This window comes from Ambystoma mexicanum, chromosome 1p (assembly GCF_040938575.1).
Source record: "Ambystoma mexicanum isolate Mex_15411 chromosome 1p, UKY_AmexF1_1, whole genome shotgun sequence".
Lineage (NCBI taxonomy): Eukaryota > Metazoa > Chordata > Amphibia > Caudata > Ambystomatidae > Ambystoma > Ambystoma mexicanum.
Genome location: NC_090921.1, coordinates 1,445,291,909 through 1,445,306,972, shown reverse-complemented (window position 1 = coordinate 1,445,306,972; position 15,064 = coordinate 1,445,291,909).

Genomic DNA, 15,064 nt, shown 5'->3' with positions numbered 1-15,064 from the left:
TAAAGTTGGTAGCCTCGAAGAATGGGAAAATCCCATAGAGATATATTTGCGGTCGAATATAAAAAGTAGTATCCACTGCCACCAGCCAAAACTCGATCAGAGGGGATGGAGACGTGCCCCCTGGAACAACAGACCCCGGGGCAATCGAATTGCCCTGGCCAGTACGTCCACAATATGATGGTTTGTACTGGTTTCTGTTCATAATTTGGGACTAGCAAAGCCAATGGTGACTTTACATGCCCTGGGAGACAGCAGTCGGTCCCAGGGTATGGAGTCTATGTTGGGGGGTCGCTACGATACCCCTGGGTTACGGCACGGAGGGTGCTGTGTAACCCACATCAAAAAAACACATGAGACCCTATGGAGTAAAAGACCCCATAGCCCATAAAACACATGGAAAGTTAAAGGAACACCTCAAATCATGTCTAAGAGTGGGAACAAAAGAATCTCACTCTTAGCAGGAGACAAAAAAATAAACCCCAAAAATCCAGCAAAGCTGCTGGAGGACTCACTAGGTTTGGGAAATTAGCCTTACAGAGAATTCTCCCTAACACATGTTAAAGTCTTGTTGGGCTTCATCAGTGAGGTGAGCTGTGCCTCTCTAAACACAGTGAGCAGGGAGTCCAAGTCTGGGTTCCCCCAGGTAACTCAGGGTGACCAACCCCAAGTTCCTTGCAAATATTTTTCAAAAAAGTAGCAGGCACCCCTCTTCAGAAAGAATAAGGCATGATAACCTGTTCTGTGTTTTTTTCCCACTTTCAGAGTTCACAGCCATCGCTTTTTGCTCACTGTACCTTTCACAGATGGGAAATGTTAATTTGCATATCAATCTCTGTCCCGCACACATTGGCAGTTCAGCACCGAAATGCTATGGCAATTCTCTTCAGAACAAGAGTACCAAGAGCAACCCCATACATGTGTTTCAGCATTGTTGGGCATCAGTGAGGTGGAGCCCAAAGAGGAAAAAAGAACAATGGGATGCTCTTCAGAGTAAAGTCCTTGCCTGACTCCCAAGAAGGTTCAGTCAAAGTACAATAAGAAGATCTGGACTGAGGTGGTTACAGAGGGTGCAGATATCAGAATACCATAAAAAAATAGACGGTATCATCATTGATTGCGGGAAGAAAAATGTCACAGAATGACATTTGTATGGGTATTTTTGGGCAGTACAAATAACGCCCCCAACGTGCACAGAAATACAAGATTTCAAAAGTCTTTTTGAAGAAAAGCAAGGCCATAAAGAAAGCAACCGCACCCATGTATAACTCCATTTGTAGGCCCACAGTGCACCAGCAACAGTGCTCCTGTGAGAAATGTCCCAGAGGAGAGGTAGGCCACAAGGTGCAGACCATATACACAAGTATGCACGCATAACCCTGGCGAGTATAGCAACATTTAACACTAATCAGTAGACCATTAGGGACACTAATAATGATATTAAATGAGAAGTAGGGTTTTACACTAATTGAATAAATGACACATAACTGGGCCTTGAAACAAACTCAGCCATCCCTCAAGCCTAAGAATATTCATGAATTAGCTTTCATATCCCGGGTTCCATGATATAGGCACCCAGGAGTCCTAGCAGCTCCTGGAGGCTGCCTGGTGCCTCTTCCAGCATCGGTTTGATCGCTGGCATAGGTGAACTACAGTTCCCAGCAGGCGCTGTGCCAATCTGTCACGTGACGCACCTGCAACGTTCCTTCCAGTGTCATGACTATTTACACTGTAGACAGCAGCGGTTCTGGTGCTCCATAACCATTGCTATTTGTACCTCAGAAAAGTAGCATTTTGCATATCTTGTGTGCTTCCTGGTTATCAGACTTGGGATCGTTTTTAGAGACCTTGTTCTTGGATTTCCCATTTGGTTTCTGACATCTGGTTAAACTTTGGCTGCCTCCCCCTAGCTATTTGACCCTTGGTTAGTTTCGCCATTATTCTCCTGCCTTATCCTATTGTTCCGAATGTTGTGTTTCCGCCCGGTGTCCCGCTACGCGGTGACGCAGGGCGTATGAATAAAGGCCCCGCCCCCGAGCATGGGAGGCAGTTCCGGGGCAGACCGCAATATACGCGTGTGTCCCTCATTAACCTCTCCTGCTAAAGCTGCAGCACTGAGGCCTATGCACAGGTCCTCACTGCATGCAGGCCCAGGCCCACACTACGCCTGGCCTGGACGCAACACTGGCGATGAGGACGGAGACATCCTGAACACGTCTGAATAGCACAGTAAGGCGCGCATCGCGACGGCGATAAAAGCACGTTTTTTTTTTCCTCACACATCAATTATCCATGCGCGAATTTAAAAAGGGCGCCTATGATGTGGTGAATGGAAATCCTGAAGTTGGGAGATGCCCATGTCAACAGGAACGTCCATGAATCAAATCACACACCGCAGGAGGCTGTAAATGCACCTACACAAAGGGGAGCACGTCATACAACAGCAACTGGCCTTCAGAAGTGTTGGACATCACACAGAAGCCTTTTTCTCTACACAATAAGGGGAGGAGGTAATCCCTGCCAGGGAAAAAAGGAGTTTACACCATGGCAACGGGCACGTCTACCCCCAGGTCAAGTACACCATCCAGACTTGCCGCAAATTTTTCGGTATCAACACCTCAAGCCCGTCCACAAGGTGGCTCATCAATAATGATACAGCCTTTTGACCCCTTCACAGATCCATCTTCGGTTGGCCCCCGATGGCAATTGTGGATTCAAAAATTTGAAATGGCTATGGAATGCAAAGACATCACTACTGACAGGAAACTGAGATCTCATTTATTGTTAAATGTGGGGGATGAAGTGCTGCGCATTTTCAACGCACTAACCATTGATGATGGCCTCGACGTCTATCGACAAGCCAAGGATGCCCTGACAGCCCATTTTCTCCCACAACTGAATCCGGATTATGAGATTTTCATATTCTGCACCACAATTCACGCAGAAGAGGAGACTCTTGATGCATATCACACCCGACTCAGGAAATTAGCCATTTCATGTGAGTTCACGCAAACTGAAAAAGAAATTAGAAGGCAAATAATAAATGGCATGCAATCAGAAAAATTAAGAAGAATGGTTTTGAGTGAAAGAGACATTTCGCTAACACGAATTCTGGAATTGGGCCGCCAACGAGAGTTAGCACATGCTAGGGTAGCCCACATGGGCACCATGCTACACAAACTACAGCCCGCCGTCACGGCGGCCACCGTAGCCCATGTAAATCACCGTCAATCAACAAAAGAAGAGGTTAGAGAAAATGTTGCGCATACCCGATGGCAGCCATGAATCCCGGGTCCCACGGAATGCGGATGGTGTGGTGGACCACGACATGGACGACAAAACTGCCCAGCACAAGGAATCACATACGGTGTCTGTGGCAGGAGGGACCACTGTGCAAAGGTGTGTCGGTCGTCAGGAGCCCCGCTATCACTACCCAACACACGAAACGCTAATGAGAAAAGTGGGAACAAGAAAAAGAAACAAGCTGGAGCCCGACGAGTGGAGGCCACAAACTCATCTACGGAGGATGAAGGAGACGACATGAATGGAACCCTACAAGAACCGATCAAGGAAAAATGGGGAAAAGGAAGAAAAATATACATGGTCTCAGCTCTCCATCACCAACATGCCACGCCAAGGAAAGGCCGTAGGAGGCGGAAATGCCAAATCACGATCCAAGATCAGCAAATATGGATGACCATCGACACGGGAGCATCCGTCAATGTGATGCCCAAAAGCACATTTCGGTCACTACAGCCTCAGCCAAACCTTAAAAACACAGACACATTGCTATTTGCATATGGTTGTAAGAAACCTTTACCTGTAGTAGGCAGATTCCATACCACTCTCAGCCATGGGGAAAACAGTTTACCTTCCAAAATTTATGTGGTGAATGCTGGCATTGAATGCCTTCTGAGTGGCGATGCGGCAGAAGATTTGGGTTTGGTGAATTTCATCTGCAAAGTAAATGAAGCACAAGAAGTGGAGAAACTCCTGGAAACATACCCCAACCTGCTGAAAGGAATAGGATGTTTAAAAGGTAAATCAATCAAACTCCACATAGATGAGTCCATACAACCGAAAGCTGTTAGACACCGAAGAACACCATTCCACATGCGCGAACAAGTGGAAAAAGAACTGAGAACGCTAGAGAAGGCTGGAATAATAGAAGAGGTAACAGGACCAAGACCCTGGGTTTCCCCGATGGTTGTCACTAAAAAACCAAAGCAGCCGGGGATGGTCCGAATCTGCATAGACATGCGATTACCCAATGCCGCTATCAAGCGAGAGCGACACATAACTCCAACACTTGATGAGATTGTGGCTGATCTCACGGGGTCAAAGATATTTTCAAAAATAGACCTAAAGGCCAGATATCACCAACTACGACTACATAAGGAATCCCAATACATAACAACGTTCTCAACACACATTGGGCTACGAAGATATAAACGTTTAAGTTTCGGGATTTCCTCCGCAGCTGAAGTTTTTCAACAGACTATTCAAGAGCTCATAAGGGACATTCCTGGAGTACTAAATGTGAGCGAAGATAGTTTAATTCATGCATCTGACAGAGAGGAACACCTGAAAAGACTGCACATGCTCCTTGGCCGATTAGAAAGCGCTGGACTAACCATCCACAAGGAAAAATGTGAATTTTTCAAAACGGAGTTGTCTTTTTTTGGTTACACATTCAGCAATACGGGCATCTCACCGGACCCACAAAAGGTTGCTGACATTCAAACTGCCAGCCCCCCCACAACGCCGACGGAGGTACGCAGTTTTTTAGGCATGGCCACGTACTGTGGGAGATTCATCAGGAATCTAGCTACAATATTGGAGCCATTACGAGAGCTCACCAAAACCAACACAAAATGGGAATGGGGAACAGTGTGTCAAGAAGCATTTGAAAACATCAAGGATTCACTGTCAACTGACACCAAAATGGCATACTATGATACCACGCTCCCCACAGAACTGTACGTAGATGCCTTTCCAGTGGGTTTAGGAGCCATACTCACACAGGTGACAACAGAGGGGATACAAAGACTGATTGCGTATGCCTCACGAGCACTCACTGTAACCGAACAACGATATTCTCACATTGAGAAGGAAGCGATAGCCGTATTGTGGGGATGTCAACATTTTCATATCTACCTGTATGGCAAAAAGTTTACAACATTTACTGATCACAAGCCTCTACTACCCATATTCATGGGCACCTCCTCCCACCCACCGGCCAGAATTGCCAAATGGCTGTTGCATCTCCAACAATATGATTTTGAGCTGAAATATCGACCAGGAAATGAAAACCCAGCGGATTTCCTTTCAAGACATCCTAGAGAGGCGACCACACAGGAAGTCCAAGTGGCAGCGGACACAGAAGAACATATCTGCCAAGTGGTATGTGAAATGAGACCGAAAGCTGTCAGCATTGAAGAGATTGCGAAGGAAACACGAAAAGACCAATGTTGCAATTGGTGAAAAACACAATTTTGTCAGGAGAATGGAACTCATTCATGAAAAATATCCACAACAAAACAGAAGAAGCAAAAGCATTTCTTGAGGGAATGTTCATTGTACGGCAAGATCTCTCCCTTACAGAACAGGGTTTAATCCTCAGAGGAGACCGCATTATTATTCCCGTGAGTCTTCAGGAAAGAATAGTGGTGCTAGCCATGAGGGCCATCAAGGCTTGGCACGGACAAAAGCCTGCATCAGGTATCGAGTGTGTTTTCCACAAATAGATGAAAAACTCATCAACACTTGTTTACCCTGCCAAATCACTGGTGCCCCACCAAACCCAGAGCCGATCCAGTCACCAGTGAGAGGATGTGGCAGATGGGAAGCCATCATTATTGATTTTTGCAAGCTGCAGGAAGGTTTATATCTCTTAGTGGCTATTGATGACTACTCACGCTACCCCGAAGTAGAGATCGTAAACTCCACGGCAGCGGAAGTGGTAATCCCTGCGATTGAAAAAATGTTTGCAATACATGGTTTGCCCACAAGAATAAAGAGCGACAATGGCCCTCCATTTCAAAGCGAAGCATTCAAACATTACCTGCAAGATCTAAACATACGATACCACCACATTATGCCACATTGGCCACAAGCAAATGGAGATGTGGAACGATTTATGAGGACACTAAATAAAGTACTGAGAATATCGAGAGCAAGTGCTAGCCCATGGAAACTCGACTTATACCGTTTCCTGCGAAATTATAGAGTGACACCACACAGCACAACTGGTATTCCCCCAGCAGACCTAATATTTGGCACGTTACGTCAATCTTCCATACCGCACATCCCTAACAGAAGCCCGGACAGAATTGACGATGAACGAATAGAATAACGGAGAACAGATGCTAATGAGTATATGAGCACCAGGAGAAGAGCGAAATCGTCGAATCTTCAAGTGGGTGACCAAGTGGTCATGCTGCACAATCCTACTAAATCCAAACTGAACTCCCGATATGAGCCAGCCCCATGGATCATCAGTGAAAAACAAGGAACCATGTTAACAGCACAAAAGGACACCAACGCGTGACACGCAATGCGGCATGGTTCAAAGCTGTGCCATCTAACCTATGGACAGATGGTGAATGCCCCAGAGAAGATGACACCTCCATACCAGATGGTGACGAAGCTGTATCTCGGCATGAAGAGGAAAGAGCAGATGATGGAGCGTGGGAGTTGTGGAGTGAACCTGAAATGGGTGAGCAGGACACTGAAGGTGAAGCACCCCATGAGACATTGGGAGCCAGGTCACAGGGTGGGGGTTATAGTCTGAGAGGCGCCACCCGGCCACCAGCTCGGTTGAAAGACTATGTATGTTCGGTTTGGGCTCCCAAGGACTAGAACAGACGGGAGGCACCCTGTTAGCAGTAAATATGTTAACCCATGATTGATATCGAGTCATTGATGCAATGTTGTTTTGTTCATTTTAGAATAAAGGAGGAATGTTGTGTTTCCGCCTGGCATCCCGCTACGCGGTGACGCAGGGCGTATGAAGAAAGGCCCCGCCCCCGAGTATGGGAGGCAGTTCCGGGGCAGACCGCAACAGACGCGTGTGTCCCTCATTAACCTCTCCTGCTAAAGCTGCGCCACTGAGGCCTACGCACAGGTCCTCACTGCATGCAGGCCCAGGCCCACACTACGCCAGGCCTGGACGCAACACCTGGTTATCAGACTTGGGATCGTTTTTACAGACCTTTTTCTTGGATTTCCCATTTAGTTTCTGACATCTGGTTAAACTTTGGCTGCCTCCCCCTAGCTATTTGACCTTTGGCTAGTCTCGCGATTATTTTCCTGCCTTATCCTATTGTTCTGACGCCTCGCTTCAGCACTCGCATCTCCGTCTGGAGTTCCGTTCTGGTGTCAACGCCGCATTTCGACGTTGGGCACCAAACAAAGAACACGCCAGCTCTGCATTCACAAAGAGCGCTTTTCTTAAACCTACTCTTTCCCTCACACCACCAGCTGGACTTCAGGGACGCTGTTTCAGCACCTCTTCACAGACTTTCCCTTCTCTCTCTCGTGACCTCTTGGAGGCTCTGCGGTGACCTAAGACAGGTGACAGGTTGCTCATTAGCTCACTTGCTGGACTTTCTTTAGGACGCTCTGCTGTTCTTTGTTCCCTTCTCCCTCCAGTGACCTGTTGGACGCTCTGCAGTGGTATAACACAGGATTATAACATAGGATTACTTACTTGCTGGACTTTCTTGGGATTCTGCTGTGTACTTCAGGATTTTCTGGATTACTGTTAGGTTGCCCCCTTGTGCCGTTCCGGTTAGGTGTTCAAACAGACATTCTTTTTGGGACTTGAGTCATCTCCCTCTGTCTTTTTCAACTGCGGTGAACTACCTTTTGACACCATGTAGGTTTCCAGCCTTTTCACAGGGCATAACAAGAGTGGGGTGACTGAGGGTGGTGCGGCTGGGATCTCTTGTGTACTATTGACACACATTGACACACATTGAATTCATTGTTTTGTTTCTCCACTTAGCTCAGTTGCTGCTCCGGCCATTTCACTCAAGATCCTAGCCTGCCAGGTTTTTTACAATCCTGAAGTCTGTGCTCTTGGGGGGAAGTCTATTTGTCATCAGTTTTCCTGTCCCCGGACATCTTCTGAGTGTCCTGTCCTCCAAGGCCAGTGGGATTCTCGCTACCCTTGAAACGCGACATTGGCAGACAATATCAGCCAGGCATTTACAAAAAGCTCACACACATAATAATCTGCAATCTCCAACAGCAGGGGTGAATGCCACACAGTGATTGGACAAGAGAGGGAGGCAATCACATTCCAAAGCCCCAAATCTTGGCAGTTAGGTCATGCAAGGCAACACAGAAGTAATTGACACTTGAGCTAGTAGACAGACACTGCATATTGATTGGTTGTGAAGCATCAGTTCAAACAAGTTCCCAAGACTGTGTACACAAAATATATAACAGTGACAACGTTTCACAGAGATTTTTGAACAACCCTAACAACACAGTCCTGCCTAGAAATAAATGTATATTATTTTGATTTACACACATACACACATATCATTGCAAAGAAATTAAGTCTGCAGACACTTTAGTCCCCAGTGCGTAAGGTTAAAGACAGTGTTAATGAAGTCATGCAGAAGCCATGAGAAAGGAAAGGTTAGGAGGGACATGAGTAATATTACCAACAAAGAGATGCCATGTTAACTGTCAGTTGAACAGTTCATAATGGCTCCAACCAATGTAGTCTATGCGAAAGGATGTCAAGTTATCATTTTTGTTGCCACACTGTCATATCTCCCATAGGGATTGGTCAAAACCCATCAAGTCACTGACCCCAAGGAAACACTTGTGTATGAGCGCGATATAAATAAAATATCATTTAATTTCATTTCCAAATGGAATAGCCAACCAAAAGTTAAGATTATATGACACAAGGTAAAAAAGTCAAACTCCAATCAGTATCATGGGAAGAGAGATGATCCCATCACTCATTAATGAATAAACTGAATGAATAGCATGGTCATGAGGGGTAGGATAAGACAATAAAGCTAGGTATTGTATAGAGTCACCTATAGTGTAAATGACGTTGCTCGATCACATGCTTAGGATTTCTGAATAAGCGGTCATTGTTGTCACCTCACCTCTGATTCTTACTAGAAATGCAGCCATGTTATGATGCAATGTTGAATGTCTTTTTGATTGCTCCCCAGCCAAGGCTTTCTGTATTAAACTTTAGTTTTTCTCACATCTTGTGCCTTAATTTCTTTGCTCATTGGATTAATTGTTATTATTTGGATTTGGGGCATGCCTTAGAGTGTGTTCTCTTGAGATTTTTATTTTTGCTGTGCAAAGTGAAGGCGGCCTCTCTGTATCAAAGCATGTGATGCTAAACAGGCACACTTCCATCACGTGCTCTGTTGCTAAAGAGGTAATGTCAGAGTTTTTACCAGGACTGGTGTCAGGCCTTGTAATTATGTAGGATGGTTACTAATATTCATATACTCTACACATGTAGGTTATATAAGATTTCTTTGAAATAAAATACCCCATGGTAATGCAATTCCCTGAGATCATCTCATTGCTTTAACATGTTTTCTTTTAATGGGAGGTTCCCTCCATACTGCATCCCTACTAACCCCTACTCAGCCACTCCACTAGCCTAGCACCCTACACCCAATACCTCCCAACATATACATACTGTTTTTATAATTCTGCTGCATACAATCTACAGACGCCCCAGCAGCTGAAAGGTGCATTAGTTCAGTTTTCCAACTTTCTGTCACAAAAGTATCATTTACTTCAATGTGCACATACATGAGCTTGGTACCAGCCCCTTATGTGTGTTTCCATTTAAAAGCTAATTTGGCATTACAGGAGCACTTTAGATCATACATCCGTCTATGTTAATGTTCTTGCTTCAACCATTGGGAAAAGAGTATGCAGGCCTCTGTACCCCTGAGGAAGACAGGTTCATGTGTAAGGGAGCACATGTAATGAAAAGCCAAACACGTACCCGCTATCAGGTTCTACAAGGATCGAGAAGAAGGAGGAATGGGAAGCAATATTGTTGAAATAGATAGCTGATAGTGGAATGCATGATAATATGGTTCCGAGACTAGGAAACACTGGAAAAGATGGTAACAGAAAGGCATTGATAGCCCAAAGATTGTAAATTGATAAGTATCTTTTACAGGGTTTTTCACAGGGAGAATGGGATTGTTACATTGACTACCTATCTTGACTAATTTTTCTTTCTTCAAGAGAGACTGTATAATGGGAAAATCCCTTCTTTTGCTTCGGGGAATAACTAGATCTCGAGCTACAACAGGAGAGTGTCAATCGAGCCCCTCCTTCAGCTCTCTCCATGCAGGAGAAGGCAGATGCCAGAATACTTCTTCATTATTCATCGAAGCAGTTGCTCTTTTGAAGATGGCTGCCTTGCGTGGCAGAGACCATCGAGTCTGCTACACTTTCCAGCTTGCAACGCTCTTCCAACTGAATTCACATCATTGGCTGCTTTCCTGCCCTTCCGATTGGCAGATTACAAACTAAAATGCTCATCAGCTACTTAGGTTTCTAGCCGGCAGGCTCAGCCAGCCCCCCCCCCTACCCCCCCCCACATAAGGCCTCCATTTCGGCCCGCTGCTTGTCTGGGCCCATACAGGGCTGCCAGCGGCTCTGCTTGCATCTATGTTCTTTTCTACCTGGCTGTTTCCCCTGCGCCCCCACTGTGTTGACAGAATTCATTACAGAATAGCAGCGTATTTTAAATAAATATCTGTGAAACGTGTCTACGCATTGGAAAGTTAAGTTCAGACATGGTCAACCAAATGTTGTACGAAGAAGCATAGGCCTTAAGGATGACCCAAGAGTTGAAACACGTGTCGGCTGACCACCATACTTAAATACCAATAAAGAAAATTGATTTCTAATGTTTATTGATCAATTAATTTTCTCTTCACCTCTGTCTTGGAATAACAGGCAGGCATTGCCCAATTTGTAGAGGCTTAGCGCAGTTACTCCATACCCTTTACACCTCAACTGCCTATGACAATACTTGCTCACTTTTTACGGATCACTTCTTAAGGTGGTCAACTGCTTTATGCAGACCCAATTTTGACACTTGAAGGGACTAAGGTAAAAAGAGAGAAGGTTATATGCCATGTATCACACACTTTTTGCAGTATCGGAATTCAGTTCTCCAGGTCTTACAATGTTTAACTGGGCCTGCGCTAAGTTGATACAAATATGAATTTTCAATTAAATAAGCAAAACAAAATCAATTGTATCAAGCAAACTTACCAAACCCCCCCCCAAACGAATTATTCATTATGCATTCAATAGAAATGATTAGCGTAACATTAATTGCTTAACCTGTGAAATCCAGCCTATCTGTCATGGAATCTCCCCACCCCCGGAAGTTATCATCTTATCGTTTGTTTGACTTTTTCATGAGTGAACATGACAAATTACTAGCAGTTATCATGGAAACATGTTAGGCAAATCAAACATGGGTCACTTTTAGAGGAGATAGGAAGGCAAGAGACAATGTCTATCTCCAGTATTCGGTAGAGTAAAAATAGTTTAATTAAAACATTATAAGTGCATTGTTATACCATGCAAAATGTCACAGGCAAGGAAGGAAACCTTGTTGTGAATTAAGATTTGAGAAGCTGACAAACTTCATGAAACAATACTTGCATCCAGATTTCAATAGAAGTGATGAATGTCTAGAGTTACCAATAAAAGGGTCCAACCATGAAATAATTTGTTCCCGGCTTCTGCGGCTGCACAAGCTGTTGGTAATTGCAGCTTCATTATGAGGTAGGAATGGTGGATACGAGATCACAGCATACTGGTGTCTACATAAAGCATCAAATGGATGAGAGGTGATGAAAGGAGTAGCATGTCTAGACACCCCACTCAGACATGGCACCCAGCACAAGGCTGTCAGGAGAGAAAACAATAATAATAATCAGAGGGTTAAAAAGGTGTTAGTAGCTCCAGGCAACCCCCTTTAGGCTCTGTGCTTGGGGCCTACACCCAGCGCGCCCGTGGGTAAAGCCAGCTATGGAATGGAACATGCCCTGACATTATTCATGCACCTATGTTGTTTCTAGCTTGACTGTCATCTATGATGCAGCTAGTCTGGGTTTGTGTGTGCATGCCCTGTCCCTATTTCGTTTTCAAGAAGCTTACCCTGTCATTCATACTACACATGGTTGTATGAGAAATACACGCTGAGTGGATTGCACTTACTCTGCATTGGAAACGGACATATTTTGTGAGTACCCCCTACATGCTGTAATATTTTCATGTGGCCATTCTACCCAGGAAGCTACATATAATTATTGAATCCAACTAGTAAAAGAGCCGGATATTATAGATAATAATACGGATTCACTATTTTATAGTTATAGTACTGTACATAATGTTTTCCTGAGGCGATATGCCCTAAAGTTGCGTACCAACGCTGTAGATAATGGCCCACCACCCAAGTTAAGAGCCAGAGTGATGCGAAGGTCCATTAATGAGGTGGCAGAACGTTACGTACAGGGTTGGCCCGCCACCGAGGGGCATAACACTCTTAGCACCAATGTATATCCCTAAACGGGTACTAATGATATATCCCCCCCCCAAAAAAAAAGAAAAGAAACATGCCTTGCTTGCACATCCCGGAGCCGGCAGTGCTGCTGTTCCTAAAGTCCCTTTTTCATGTTGATGACTGTGCCCTCATCAACATGAAAGTGGACTTTGCAGATAGCAGCACTTAGCGGCGCTGGGCTGCACAACAAAGTTCAATTTTTAAAAACATTTTTTTAAAGACTCATTAGTACCCTGCACGCTACATGGGTGCTAAGGTGAAGGGGGGGTGAGGAAGGGAAAGGAAGCACCCGACACCAATGCAAATGCTCAGAACGTGGGCTTTCCTTAGTGAATAGAGACTGCAATCTGAGCATTCTCATTAGTTCACAGCGCCTCCCAGGTGGCTAATGTTTTATAATCCTTAATGACACAATCTACATAAAGCCCCAACAAGTGCTATCACCCAATCCAATGTTTCTCCCTTCATCACGCTTGGAATGATGAAAGGTGGAGTGAATGCCCCTCGGATTCAAACTGGTGACCTGTTGGATGCAAACTGGTCACTAAAGTAGGTGCATCAATTCACTGAGTAATCTCACTTCCTATCTCTGGCAAGACCAGCACTGATTGCTTTTAGCCCATTGATGGAACCCAGGATGTAGAAGTTGTTTGTACAGCTAACCCATTTTCTCCTCTCGGACACCGTGCCTTCGCAACATAGTGGAAGGCATGGGTTCACTCCACACAACCTGCATTCACATATAACACAAACACTATTGCACATCACCTCTGCCATAAAAATGAAGCTTCTTTTAATGACACAAATTTGGACTGTATCTTCCCACATAACTCTCTGTCTCCTTAAACACAATCCCCCCCTTCACTTCAGTGGCACCCATACACACTCCATTTAGACAGGGGTGACTAGCAGGGTATTGGACACCCACACTTAATTTTAATGGCCGAAATGAACACACGCATAATAGCACCTTCCAATTTCTCACAAATCTTTGGACTCTGGTCCCTCCTAGGGCATTCATCCAACAGCTCGTTGGGACCATAATTATGGTGAAATGACAAGATGATTGAGTGATCCTCTTACAACCAGGTATCACCCACTTTCCCTATCTTTGCAGCTCTAACCCTCTGGCCCTGCACCCCTCATCAGATCTCAGAACCATCACTTGCTGCCCTCCACATTTCCTCACTGAGCCTCAGGAATTAAGCCTGACCTCCATATGGATCTGTCACCCCTCACTATTTTTAATCTTCCCATTTCTTCTGCAGCAGGTGAAATGGCTTTGGGCAAACATGGAATTCTATTGGTTCTCTGCAAACAAAAAAATCCCCCTCCAGACAACTCAGAAGACACTTGACTCCTCTGAATAGGAATACATGCACTATGAGCTTGGGCTCAGAAACATGAAACCACAAAAAACTCATCCCCCACTCGTCAATCCATCCACCCCCCCATTCAGATATTTACCTGCTCACCCATCTAGTCATCCTGTCACAGTTTATTAGGCAGTCACACTGAACTCAGGAAGTCCCCCCGCCCCCCAAGCAAGGTGGCACACAATAAAGCGCTTTACAGATTCAAATTTGGTGATGCCACCAACCGGTCTTGCACCCACCCCAACAAATATCCTGTGCACAAATGGACCGGGAAGCAGGTCGGTGTATAGTAAGACTATTTATTTATTTATTTGTTTAAGGTTTGACAAGGAAGACTAGCATCCAATATCAGCCACCAACGTGGTGGCAACACCCAATGTCACAACAGTAACTCTGCTATTAAAACAACACAGGTACCATTTTAAAACATGCAGTCACAATATACAACACATTTTATTTCAATGTAACCAATAGAAAACATTCAGAATACAATAGAAAAATAGTTTTGCAACATTTTTCAAAGGTCAGGCAGTGCTTTGGGATTGGGAGGCAAGGGCATCAATGGGAAATTTCGTTTTTTAGGCTTTCATTTGAAAGGCACATTTGGGAAAGGAACTGAAAGGGAAATCGTTTTTCAGCACACATGAAAATGAAAGACAGGGCTTTGTAATTTGGGTCAGAGAAAAATGGGAATGAAGGGGACATTTTGTTTTGCAACACACATACAGATGAGATACAATGGATTGTAATTCTGCTTTAAAATGAATGGGGATGAATGAGAAATTTCATTTTGCACCCTCCACACTGACTTGAAAGGTAGAATTTAGGATTACTTATTTGGGGATTATGGACACCCCCTTTGGGACAGAATTCACGGGTTTCAGATGGACAGTCACCCAGGTCTTTATGGTCTATACTGGCTCTAACACACTGGGCATGAGCTACGTTAGTTTTGAACTCTAACAAACACATCCCTTGATCCTTCTAGATGGGAATTATGGGTTGGGGTTGAAACACTGAGGTAGGAATGTTTGAGGGAGAAAAGACTGAAGATAATGTTTTTGAAATAACCTTTGGTCTTTTCTCTGCTGAA